We start from the raw sequence: 12,982 nt of genomic DNA, 5'->3' as shown, positions 1-12,982 counted from the left end.
GGGAAAAAGCAATTGTTGAAATGTGTATTGATGGAGTTATTTTCATATATATATTATTTTGGAATGGGACTTGCAGGAAATTATACACTGCTAAAAGTGACCTACAGAAAGCATCAAGAAAAAGTTCACGTTAATAATCAATGCAAGGAAAGTAAATTCTATTGAAAAATAGGAGTGGACCACAGATGGGTAAAAGTACCCAGATAGAAAAACAGTCAGTGGAAAATTGAGACTCTCAGTAGCAACATTGTAAAGTGCAGTCAAAAACTTTTGGTTGTGAAGAAACTGAACTAAGACAGAAGCTGACATTCCCTGCTGTGGTCACTGGGGATCCCAGTCAGCCAAAAGGCTAGGAAGTCAGTGGAAAGATGGCAGGTCATAACTCAGAACTCTCAGCAATCCATCGCTCAAGAAGACCTGGATAACGAATCCTGTTCAAGTGTATACAGTTTATTAGTTTATAAATCTGAAACATTTTTTGCTTTGTGGATTTGTTTTGGTCTTTCAAATGCATCATTGTGGGGTGTTTTTTTGTTGTCGTTGACAATAGAAAACTTTGTCAAGTTAAACGTGGCATAATGTTTTACAGGAGATGTATAGAATTTGTTTCTCTTGTATAACTAAAAATTTATGTTTATTGAATAGAAATTCTCCATATCTTTTCTGCCCAATTATGAGGAACCATCACTCAACTTTCTGTTTCTGTGAGTTTGGCTACTTTAGAGACCTCATATAAGTGCATCGTGCAGTCTTCGTTCTTCTGTGACTGGACATTTCATTTAGCATAATGTCCTCCAGGTTCATCCATGCTATCACAGATGGCAGAATTTTCTTTGTTTCTAAGGCTGTATAATATTTTGTTGTATGCATATGCCATATTTTTGTTATCATTCAACCATTTATGGATATTCAAATTGTTTCCATATCTTGGCTATTGTGAATAATGCAATAAATATGGGAGTGCAGATATCTCTTTGGGATCTTGACTTCAATTCTTTTGGATATGTACCCAGAGGTGGGATTGCTGGAGCACATTTTCAATTTTTTTAGGAAACTCCATACTGTTTTCCATAGTGGCTTCATCATTTTACATTCCCATTTACATGCACGAGAGTTCCAATTTCTCCATATTTTGGTAATACTTATTATTGTTGTTTTTGTTTTGTTTTTAAATGGAGTCTCACTTTGTTGCCCAAGAGGGACTGCAGTGGCATGATCTTGGCTGACTGCAACCTCCGCCTCCCATGTTCAAGCAATTCTCCTGCCTCAGCTTCCCAAGTAGCTGGGACTATAGGTGTGTGCCACCACATCCAGCTAATTTTTGTATTTTTAGTAGAAGCAAGGTTTAACAATGTTTCTCAAACTCCTGGTCTCAAACTCCTGGACTCAAGTGATCTGTCCACCTTAGCCTCCCAAAGTTCTGGGATTACAGGCGTGAGCCACCACACCTGGCCTATTGTTTGTTTTTTGAAAATAGCCACCCTAACAGGTGCGAGGTGGTATCTCATTGTGGTTTTGATTTGTATTTCCCTGATGACTAGTGATGTTGAGCTCCTTTTCATATACCTGTTATCCATTTGTATATCTTTTTTAGAGAAATGTCTATTTAGATCTTTGCCCATTTTAAAATCAGGCTATTATTTTTTCTTTTGTGCTACTGAGTTGTAGAAATTTCTTATATATTTTAGATATTAACTTCTTATCAGATATGTGATTTGCAGATTTTTTTTTCATTTCTTAGGTTGCCTTTTCACTCCACTGATTGTTTCCTTTGCTGTGAGGAGGATTTTTAGTTTGGTGGAGTCTGGCCTATTTTTTTGGTCGTTGTTATGCTTTTGGTGTCATGGCCAAGAAATCATTGCCTAGATCACTGTCATGAAGCTTCCCCCCATACATTTTTCTAGGAGTTTTAAAGTTTTAGGTCTTATGTTTAAATATGTTTTGAGTTGATTTTTGGGTATGCTGTAAGATGAGGGTCCAATTTAATTCTTTTGCACGTGGACATTCAGTTTTCCCAACACCATTTGTTGAAGAGATCTGTTAACTTTTTCAAAGCAGAAATAAAGGAGTAATTATAACACCAAGACTCTTTGGCTAATGATTTTGCTGGCTCCATTTGAGCAGCATAATCATTAATGGTTATGCTGTTTCCATTTGAGCAGCATGCAAGGAAGCTTCAATTACAAGTGCACACACATATGCATTGGTTCATACACAAGCACACAACACACATGCAAACTCTGGAGGCAACCTATAATATATGCCCATAGCTGCTGGGACAGCCTCAAGTTGCAATTTCCAAAGCCATAGACCTTCTTTCTCCTTGCAGATGATCAAGTTTTCTTCCTCTTGTTTTTGCAGATTTTATCATTCCTTAAATCTGGGGATTCCTCTTCCCTCAGCTTTACTATACAATAGGACAAAGAAGCTAATAATGCCTATTTCCCTGCAGTGTCAAACTGCCCAGACACATACATAGACATTTTTTTGTTTCAGGTTTCTATTTTAGTAACTATAGGAATTTTTAAAATTTGATAAAACATCACAGAACTTTCCAGTTTTTCTTAATGTCATCATTTCTTAGTTTCTTTGGGTTTCACTTGTGGTTTCTTCCTTAGGGTGCTTTGTGGAAATAGTCAATTTTCCCATTTTATTACCCAGAGGTTACAGTTCCTCACAGGTACTTTTCCTTCTAATTCCCTTTTAGTTGTAATTAAAAAATTAATGTGCAAAAAATAACAAGAGCTATCCCAATATTTTAAGTGGGAAATTTGTATCTCAAGATTCCAGTTATGTTATCTTTTGTGGTGGTCATTTGGTCATTAGATCACAGATATTCTAGTTCTCTTTTTTCTGGGTGCATGGCAAGATGTTAGGGATGACCATATGACATGATTTGGCCAATGAAATTGATTGGAAGAAACATGACTTACATCTGGGTAACTTCAAGGCAGTGAACAATTAATTACATTTCTTTCCCCTCACTCAAGTGATCATAAAAATACCTACTGTTTTGGAGTCTGGAGTCAGGTACTGGATTCCCAAGGGACCTAGTAGAGCTTACTGTGTATGGGTCAGGGAACATGAGAAAATAATAAACTGCCCTATTAGGCCATTGGAATTTTAGAATTATTTGTTACACAGCATAACTAACCAATCAGACTAATGTAGAATTCTATGGAACCTCTCCGTTCTTGTAGAGGATGCTGTGGGGTACTGCTCAGATCACTCTTCAGGGCTGAGATACTCATTTCCACACCTGTTTGGAATATTGATAGCTAGTGGACCATAGCTTCCTTCTTCTCTAGGAAATGTATGTAGAGAAGGGAGGTGCCTCATTTAAATCTTCTCCCCTTCCTAAGAATAGCCTATACCCTGTTAGTGCATTTGAGGGTATAAATACGCAATTCCTTTACCTTAATTTAGAACAACTCAAAAGGGCTGTCCCAGCTTCAGAATTTCCCATTGGGTCAGCTGAAGTCTTGACTGCACCTATATCATAGTCCAATTTTTTCATTTTCCTCACTTTCCCACAGGTCTTCATCCTGAGAGCATAACTGATTAGATATCCTGAATGCAAATTGCCATCTTAGAGTCTATCATCCAGACAAACTTAACTAAGAAAGTCCCATGTAAGAACTGTCAAATTTAGTCATTTTTCTTCATACTGGCTCATGGTAAAAGCATTATGTAAAGAAAGCCTAATTTCACCTAATATACTAAATAATTACATTGATCTTATATGACATAGATAAGATTAAAAGAATATGGCTGAGAGCAATATTCTTTTTCTAAATGATACCATCACCTGACATTGAACATTCTGGTCCTCAGTGGAGCCACAGCAACAGACCAGGGTAAGTGGTCATGTTATTTCAGTGTACAAAGTAAGCTGCTCTGTAAATGGAGCTCAAAAAGAAGGGACAGGTTTAAAATAGAATAAGGGGAATTCTGAGTGTGATGCAAATAAGAATTTTTCAATGGACCTAAGTCATGAACTTTGCAAGAGCTTTGTTATGGGAGCTCTTGAAATTGCATTTCTTTGGAACATTAGAATTTAAGAAAAAATACCATCTGTGCTAAGTGGTGGAGTTGCATTACTCTCTGAAAACAAAGAAAAAAACACAATAGTTGGCTTTCTAAGGACACTTCCAGAATTAGAATATCAGTTGAATGGTGATCTGTCCATTATACCACATTTCTTTAGAAATGTATTTCAGCTTAAATCAATGAGAAGGACTTCCATTAGAAAATGAATTACAGCTGAAATTCCTGGAATGACTCTTCTCTTTTTTTTCACCCTATTACCTCTGAAAAATGGCGGATGACTTATTGCCATAAACTGTGAAGAAATTCCACTAATTTCATCTGATAGAACTAGCTAGAACATTATAGTTCTCTTGGTCAACATGAATGTAGGTGCAAAGATCTCTCTTCCATCACTTCCTTTCTCTTAGGTCAGAAACAGGGTCTCTAAATATATACAATTTTTATTTATTAATTTTTCCTCAATAAAGAAAATAATACAGAAAGGCAGGGTCTCCAAAGCAAAGATGGAACCATACCTTTTTAAGGTAGCTGTTGTAAGTCCCCACATTTTTGTCTGAAAACAGCATCTTGGAAATATTTGGCAGGAAGAGGGCTGGGTGGAACTGGTGGCTGCATGCAATATCCTGGGATGGATAGTCTGCATAAACCAAATAGAAATGCATCTAGAGAATTGCAGCTCTTTGTGGACTCCTTTGGAATGGAGAATGGATACTCTGGCATTGGAAAACCAGGAAGATCTCATTTCAGTGTATCTGGCAAATGGCAAATGATAAATGAGAACTTGCTATACATTGGGGTTCAAACCAGGAGCTATGTATATCAGTCAGTTGGTCTTAATAGAAGGATGGAATCTGAAAACCATTCCCAATGGATATAAAGATGAGTGCAATCTATATAATTGTTTGTGGGCAGAAAGCCACAGATGGGTAAGTCCTTTTTTACACATGACTAGAAAACAAAAACAAAACAAAACAAAACAAAACAAAACAAAACAAAACAAAACAAAACAAATGTAGATGCTGTGGGGAAACCTGCAGAATTAGAAAACAATATCATTCTTAAACCTCAGAGGGAGAGCGAACCTCTAATAGGAATCAAATCAAGAAATGTAAAAGAATTCTAGAAAACTATTTAGACCCGAAAAATGATGTAAGGCAATAACCAGAGAATAAAGGAAAAAAGGGTAAGATTAAAAAAAAAATAACAAAACCAAAGGATAACATGAGGAAACAAGATGTGTGAGATAAGGAATACAAGAAAACTAAAAATGCAATAGCAGTATTAAAATGGGCATCAGAGGTAGTTAAGATTGTTTTGAGGGGAAAAAAAGGAAAAAAGACAAAACTGAAAAATGTCTTTAGTTTATGAAAAGTCCTAAGAAAATAAATTGACATTTTATGCACTTAAGGAGAAAAAACAATTTATCTACAAGGCATTAAAAATTCATTAAAAATTCAGTGGGATTTCCATCTCTACTTGCAGCTCACTTCTCCCTTTCCTTCTTTAGGTAATGTGGCCCTTCATTTATTTTAGGAGCTCTTATGCCTGGTGTTATCAATAAAATGAAACTGTCACTTGTCAAGATTGACCATGGGATTCAGGCTCACCAGTTAGGAAGCCCATTCTCTGAACAGGATTGAGCATATGACTCAAGCCAGACCAATGACATTGAGTTAATAATTCTTCTTTTTTGGTTATGTTAAGTGAATTGGTTTTATTGCTTGTAACTGAAATAAACTCACATAATCTCAGCCTCTCCTGTGAAAACATGAGTATCAGAAGATAATGGAGAAGCATCTTCAAGATTTTCAAGAGGAAAAGTGTTATAGGAAGGGCATCATTAGATATATAGACACCCAGAAAATACATCCCCCACAAATTCTTCCTGAACAAATGTTTGATGTCTTAGTTCAGTTTATGTGTATTGATTGAAACTGAAGAACTTGCTCTGGTTGACTTGTTGCTTTCCATCTACTTTGAGGAGGCTTGGATTATCTGCTGTGTCTACAGCCCTCTTGGAGATAGTCAGAAGTGGTAATGGTTGTCATAATATGAGCCCATGACACCAGTCAATATCTTTAGAACCAAGGAAGGGGAATTAACACAAGAGAAACATTCTATGCTTGATTTAGACCTCTGCCCATAAGCAGCCCTCTCAGCTGGGTGTTAACAGGCTTACTGATGAGATATTGTTGAGAAATTTAAGTCTGATACACTTGGAAAGAGTAGGCAGAAACAGAGAAAGCAGAAACCACGAAGTCATAGAAGACAGGCAGCCACCAGGACAGTTGATGAAAAGGCAGAGAAACCTATCTTGAAATGCTTGAAGGTGAAAAGGGAATTTATTCTTTCACAACTGAGAAGTTCAGGATAATTCTAGTTTTAGGCACACTGCATCCAGAGGTACCAATAATGTCATCTTTGTCACTCTCTGTTCTGCCTTGTGTGTCAGCATAGTTCCCAGGTACAGTTTCCTCAGCTTTTATTCTCTAAATTCTAAGTCTGCAGGAAAAAGATAGCTTCTCTTTCCTAAGAGTTTCAGCAGAAGTCCCTGCAGAATGCTACTCTGCCTCAGACACACCCATCCTTGGACCGACTATGATTTCTGGGGAAGTTGCACTCTGCATAAACAGGTTCGGATGGAGGATACCAGCTGAAGCTCATCCTTCCCCATGCCCTGGGGACAGGGGAGACCAGAAGGGAGCTGTTCCCACAAAATGAGCAATGGATATCCAATAGGCAAACACTAATGAACCCCTGGACACCTTCCATAAACCTAAGTCATAGGGTAGAGAGATGAAGTGTGGAAAGGCGTTGATAGGAATACTAGAAGCAGATAAAGAGAGTGTCTGAATCATTAACCTAAACTTTACAGGAGGAAGCACTGCACACCTTTGAGCACATGTTGATTTAAGCTGGTTGACTGGGAAGATCGCATTTCTTGGTAGCCAATAGCAGGCTCTCTCCACCTCAGCACTACAGATGTTTGGGACAGGATCATTCTTTGCTGTACAGGGCTGTCCTGTGTACTGTACAGTGTTGAACAGCATCCTTGGGCTTTGACCTACTAGAGGCCAGTGGCACGCCTTCCCCAGTGGTGACAGTGAAAAATGTCTCTGAACATTGTCAAATGTCTCCTGGGGGGAAAAATTATTCCAGGTTGAGGACCACTGCTTTATATCTACAAGCAGGATAACTGGGGCATGTGGCTGTTTTTTAATTGTATCTTGGCTTTTGTCTTTTTGACTTCCCCATGTATCATTTCAATAAGCCCAGCCAACTGTGGTCACCCTGTGGTATCTCAGCTGCCTCTTGAAAATTATGTTTAGTGACAGTGTGCTATAGCTGGAACCTGAGCAACGCCATTTTATACAAGACAAAGCTGTTTTCCAAAAACAAGTTGTAACGGCTGCCCCATTCTCCTCACAATAACTGCTGGCCTTGGCTTCTGTAAATAAAACTGCTAGTTTGCTCTGCAAAATGCTCCCTATGTAAAGCTGCTTACCTTTGCTTATCAGTAACTGCCCAAATTGCTGGCCTTTGCTTACCAGTAATGACCAGAATAAGCAGCCCACGCTAATCCCATCCTGGCCCCTGCGACTTGTAATAAGTAACTAAGATCTGTGGATTCCACCTCTGCCCAGACAATGTATAAACTAACACTTATCTTGACTTCTGTAAACCACTTAGGTAACAATCAAAGTGACAACAAGTCCCCTAGCCCTTGGAATGTCTGGAGACCTCTACCATCCTCTCTGCCCGGGAGGTGGTTTATGGGCATAAAAAGGTCTTGTCACCCTCCTTACGGGGCCATGGGTTGGAGAGACGTGAGTCCTCCATGGTCGCCAGCAATAATGACCCTGCAATCTGGCATACTTTTGTCTTGGTGTTAATTTTATAATCTCGCATTTCAATACTTCAACAGGTTTTATTCAGTGTTCTTTTCTTTGAACAGGGAAGTACTCTGGAATACCCATATTGGATGTGATCAATATTCAAGTCTTTATTACATCACCTTCCTTCAAGAGCCAGTGAATTCCTCTGGACTATTTCTACATATTTGAGATTATTCTGCATGTACTGATTTTGGCCATTTTATTTTCTTTGAGATAGAGTCTTGCACTGTCACCCAGGCTGGAGTGCAGTGGCATGATCTCGACTCACTGCAACCTCTGCCTCCTGGATTCAAGCAATCCTCTCACCTCAATCTCCTGAGTAGCTAGGATTACAGGACATGCACTACCACACCAAGCTAGCTTTGTTTGTTTGTTTGTTTTTAATGTTTAGTAGAGATGGGGTTTTGCCATGTTGAACTCTTGACCTCAAGGGATCTGCCCACTTCAGCCTTCCAAAGTGCTGGGATTACAGGTGTGAACCCCTGTGCCTGGCCTGATTTTGGTCATTTCTTTTTTGGGGGGAATATAAGAAAAAGTAACAGTAAACATGTTATTTATAAAATTATAGGTGCTGATTTCTAGAAATATGTGCAATTTTGAATATGTCGTGATTATCACACATAAAATATTCACAGCAAAAATCAACCATATCCAAGCACTAACAGTGTGAATGTTTATTATCACTATTTTTGTACTTTTTGGTATTTTTCAATTTCCAAAATAAATTTGTTACTCAAAAAACAAAATAGGATAACTGAAGAAGGGAAATGGCCACACAGGCAACACTTGAAATTGCCCAGTTGAGGAGCAGACCTGGATTTTTGGCCACATGGCTTGTTAGGGGAGGCGTAGCTTTCTCTGTGCACCTGGAGGAAATGAAGGTGATAGGGTCTCCTTGGCAAAGAGACATGCATCGGGGCTTTGATAAACATAAGTCCTCCTTGCCTCATTGCCCTGCCAATTAATGAGGAGATGCTGCCATCTTTCTTAAATTTCTTTGTTGTGAGCAATGCCCAGGGATGGTGTATCATTACCCATATATACGAATGAGTTAGTTACACTGTGATCTTTTCCTGAACTATTCTAAGTTCAGTTATCATCATAGAAAGCCAACACTGGGATATTTTACTGCAGTATTTCTAAATGTATAAAGAACCTTAATTAATTAACAACTGCTTGAGTATTTACACACTTTCTTTATCCCATACCACATTTTTTTTCCAAATAGTATGATAGAACCTTGCCCTCAAGTCAAGGAACTTAATCTAATTGGGATGACCTAGGATAGCATCAGTCATACAAATGACCATGTAGTTGAACCTTATAGGTTTTTCCAAACTCTAGACATTATGAAAGTCCAGAGGAAGAAATGTGACAATGCTAAAAGTGAAATTCAAATATAATATAACTTTAGTTAAGGAAGAGAGAAGTAACCATGGGAATGTGGACACTGCAGTCATCTGGGAAACTCTAGATACACATCCAGAGAAGCCAAGTGAAAGTCCACACCTGTGTGTTTGCTTTTATTTTGTAATACTTTGCAGACAAAGTTTGTTGCTTGGACATCAGTTGTTCCTGTCCTGGGGCTCATGCAGGAGAGGTAATTTTTGTGCAGGTCTGAATGGATGGGCTAGTCAGCCTCCCACTATGACTTCTGACACTTTCCACACTATGAATATGATCAGATTTAATGAATAAGAAACTAAATGAAAAATCAGTTTTGTGGCTAATGAGCATTTCAAATGATATGGACTTTTTATGGATTTGATGATCTTTGCATAATTACTGACAGCTCAAATCCTAAGGACTCAAGGAAAATGAAATTCTCTCTTCAAGTTGATTAAAAAATCCATAATGTAGCTCCTAAGTTACACATTGCAAAGCCTTGCATTGTGAATGCAACGATGCTTGTAATTGACCAATAATTGCTTAGTCATGGCAACAAGATCTATGTCTATAAGGCTGGCAAGAAACTACTAAAATGGGTTTATATACTAAAAAATGATTTGATTGATTTTTAGTCTCCCCTTTAGTATAGCTTCTTTCTACTCCTGAGTATAGACGTTCCTCAAGGAACTGCCTTTTTTTCTTGTAGCTTCCTTTTCCTCAGTTTACCTTTTAATGAATATGGTCAAACTCAAGGTTTCAAATATCTTAGTTGATTCCCTAATTTTTGCCTGTAACTGATTAGCTCAACATCTATCTACTAAGTATCTGTAATGAGCCAAGGTATTTTCTAGGTATAGATGAAACAGGGAGCAGGACAAAGTCCTTGCCATTGTGAAGCTTACATTCTAGCAGGGCTATTTGGAGAAGAGGAGAGTCTGCATAAATTAGTATTCCCTGCTTCCCTGCATCTCTACCTGCCATAAATATACTTCAGGAGAATGAGCACAAGAGAAAGAGAGAAAAACTCTTTAAGTCCATGGAGTGAACTTTCTGCTTTCTATGTGAGTATTTTCACACACTTCCAGAACATCTCCATCTGGATATCCATAAGACATGTCAAATTCAACCTGCCCAAAACCAGACTTTCCAATGTTGAGAAAAAGCCACAAGAGTCTATACTGTATGGTTTCATTTATAAAAAGTTTAAATTGGGCAAAGCTTATCTGTGGCGACAGAAATCAAATTAGAACTTACTTTTCGGGGATGCAGGTAATCAGAGGGTGCTTCTAAAGTGCAAGTAGCATTTGTTTCTCGACTGTGTGTTATTTAAATGGCACTGTTCACTTTGTGAAAATTCAATTTGCTGTACATTTAAATATTTTAATTGTAGTTTAATTACAGAAATGAGCATACTTCATCTGTAAAGTTTGATGAATTTTCACAAATAGAACACAATCATGTAAACAGCAACTGAAAGAAGAAATAGAACCTTCCTAATACCCTAGAAGCACCTCTTCTACACCTTTCTGGTCACTAACTTCCATTCTGCTCTCAAAAAGCATAGGCTAATTGTGTTCCTTTTGTACTTTGTATTTGATAAAGTATGTTCTCTTTTGTATTTGACTTCTTTCACACAGCATTACCTTTGCAATTCTTGTGCATGTGAAATATTGCCCACTCTTACTGATAAATAGTGTTCCATGGTGTAAATATAACACAATATATTCATCCATTCAAGGTTTGATGGACATTTGGATTGTTTCTGCTTTTTTGTCATAATAAATTCATCTGCTATGAGCATACTGTACATGTCTTTTGGGGAACATATGTCAGCATATCTGTTGAGTATATTCCTAGAAATGTGATTGTTGAGTTATAAGATATGCACGTGTTCAGTTTAATTAGATACTGCCAAACAGTTTTCCAAAATGGTGCACCAGTTTATACTCCAGGAGTGTATAAGTATTTGGCATTGTCTGTCTTAAAATTTAGACATTCTGCACAGTTTGAATATGTACACTTTCCCATATTTATGTTATATTTCAATAAAGATTTTGTTTTTTTTTTAAAAAATAAACTAGATCTTCACCTTTCTTGTAAAACTTTATCTTTCTTCTGCTCTCTTTTTCTCTTGTAATGGCTCACCACCATGCTTGGCTTCTAGGCTCAATGTCCTAGAATTGTCTTACTCGTCTCACATTCTCTCTTTTTATCTAAATCAAGTGAAATCTTATTGATTCTATTTCCAATGCATCTCTCACAGCCCACAGGCACATAAGTTGACCTTTCCTGGGGATTCAAGGAATACTCCAAAGAGAAGAAACCCTTATGCTTCGACGGACAAGTAGGGTTATGAGGTAGGCAAGAGTCTCATAAAGGCATATTTGGAAAAGAGAACAGTGTGTGTAAGTGTGCAAAGGAAAGCAATGATAGCTGTGCTCAAGGGTACCATCAGCTTTACAGTGTGAATGAGGTCTGGGGAAAGATGGGAGATGGGATTGGAAACATAGACGGTCAGCAGATTGTGCAGGAGGTTGTATGTAATGGCAATCAGTTTGGACTTTTGTGATTACAAAATGCAGATAACTAGTAATGCTTTAAATAGGAGGAGGACTTGATTGTGCTTGCATTTTAGAAAGATCAACATCACGAGAAAATGAAAAATAGATTAGAATGGCAAAGCTGTTCTCAAGGAGACCAATTAAGAAACAATTACAATATTCTAGATGATATATTTTGAAGATCTTAGCAAAAACAGTAGCAGTGGATATCACAAGGAGAAGGAGGACATGTGGTGTTAGGACAATGGAATTGAAAAAAGCTAGTGACTGGAAAGGTGATGAAGAGGGAAGGTGGTACCATGATTCTAAAATTTTGGGGGGTGGTTGCTTAAGAGGGTGGTGGTGCCAAGAACAGGGATTATATCTGGAGGGTGATGAAAATAAGGGAGGAAGAAAAGACAATGCCTTGAGTTTTGACTATGGTGTGGTTGACGTAGGAATAAAATATTCAAGTGCAGAAGTCCAGTAAGCAGTTTAAAATATGAGCTTAGCAGGAGAAATGGACTGGGGGCCTGTCACTGGAAATGGTAGACATTCCATGGGTGTTGGAAATGACAGATGAAATGAGATCCCTTAGAAAGGATAAGAACAAGAAATGAGAGTGAAAGGTCAAACTCTGGAAAGCACCAACATTGAAATGGCAGGCAGTGAAATGAAAATCCATGAAAGAAACAAAAGCAGAATGGAATGTTGCCTTAACAACCAAGACAGTAAAAAGTTCCTAAAATATGGGAATGGCCAACAATGTCAAGTATCGTGGAAAGGTAAGGGAAAATAAGGACCAAAAAGCAAAGCAGTGGTTTTGACAAAAGCAATTTTAGTGGTGTGGTTGGGGTGAAAACCAGATGGCAAAGATCAGAAGAAATGGGAGGTGAGGAAATGATGACTGAGTAATGCCCATCCTTTCAAGAAGCTTCTCTCTGAAGAGGGGTGATATGGGAATATTAATAAAGGGTCAAGGACACTTTTCCATCTTGTTTCTCTAAAACATGTAGCATAGTGTCATACAAATGACAAGTATTCAATACGAGAGTATCGGAGTAAAAACATATTATCTCTATTCCTTTTGCTTGTTTATTGTAATGT

General features: G+C 37.9%; 1 long non-coding RNA gene across 3 annotated transcripts in view; it reads left to right on the top strand.

The window, feature by feature from the left end:
- The window catches only part of LOC108589886 (uncharacterized), a 269,914-nt gene extending 258,582 nt beyond the window's left edge, over positions 1–11,332 (top strand). For all 3 annotated transcript variants that reach the window (XR_013531725.1, XR_013531724.1, XR_013531723.1), the window contains exon 7: positions 8,006–11,332. This is a non-coding gene — a long non-coding RNA (uncharacterized LOC108589886). The remainder of the gene's footprint in view (positions 1–8,005) is intronic.
- Positions 11,333–12,982: the final 1,650 nt, after the last annotated feature.

The sequence above is a fragment of the Callithrix jacchus genome, chromosome X (genome assembly GCF_049354715.1).
Source record: "Callithrix jacchus isolate 240 chromosome X, calJac240_pri, whole genome shotgun sequence".
NCBI lineage: Eukaryota > Metazoa > Chordata > Mammalia > Primates > Cebidae > Callithrix > Callithrix jacchus.
Note: the sequence above shows the minus strand (reverse complement) of the source record. Positions and strands in the feature narration are given on the sequence as shown.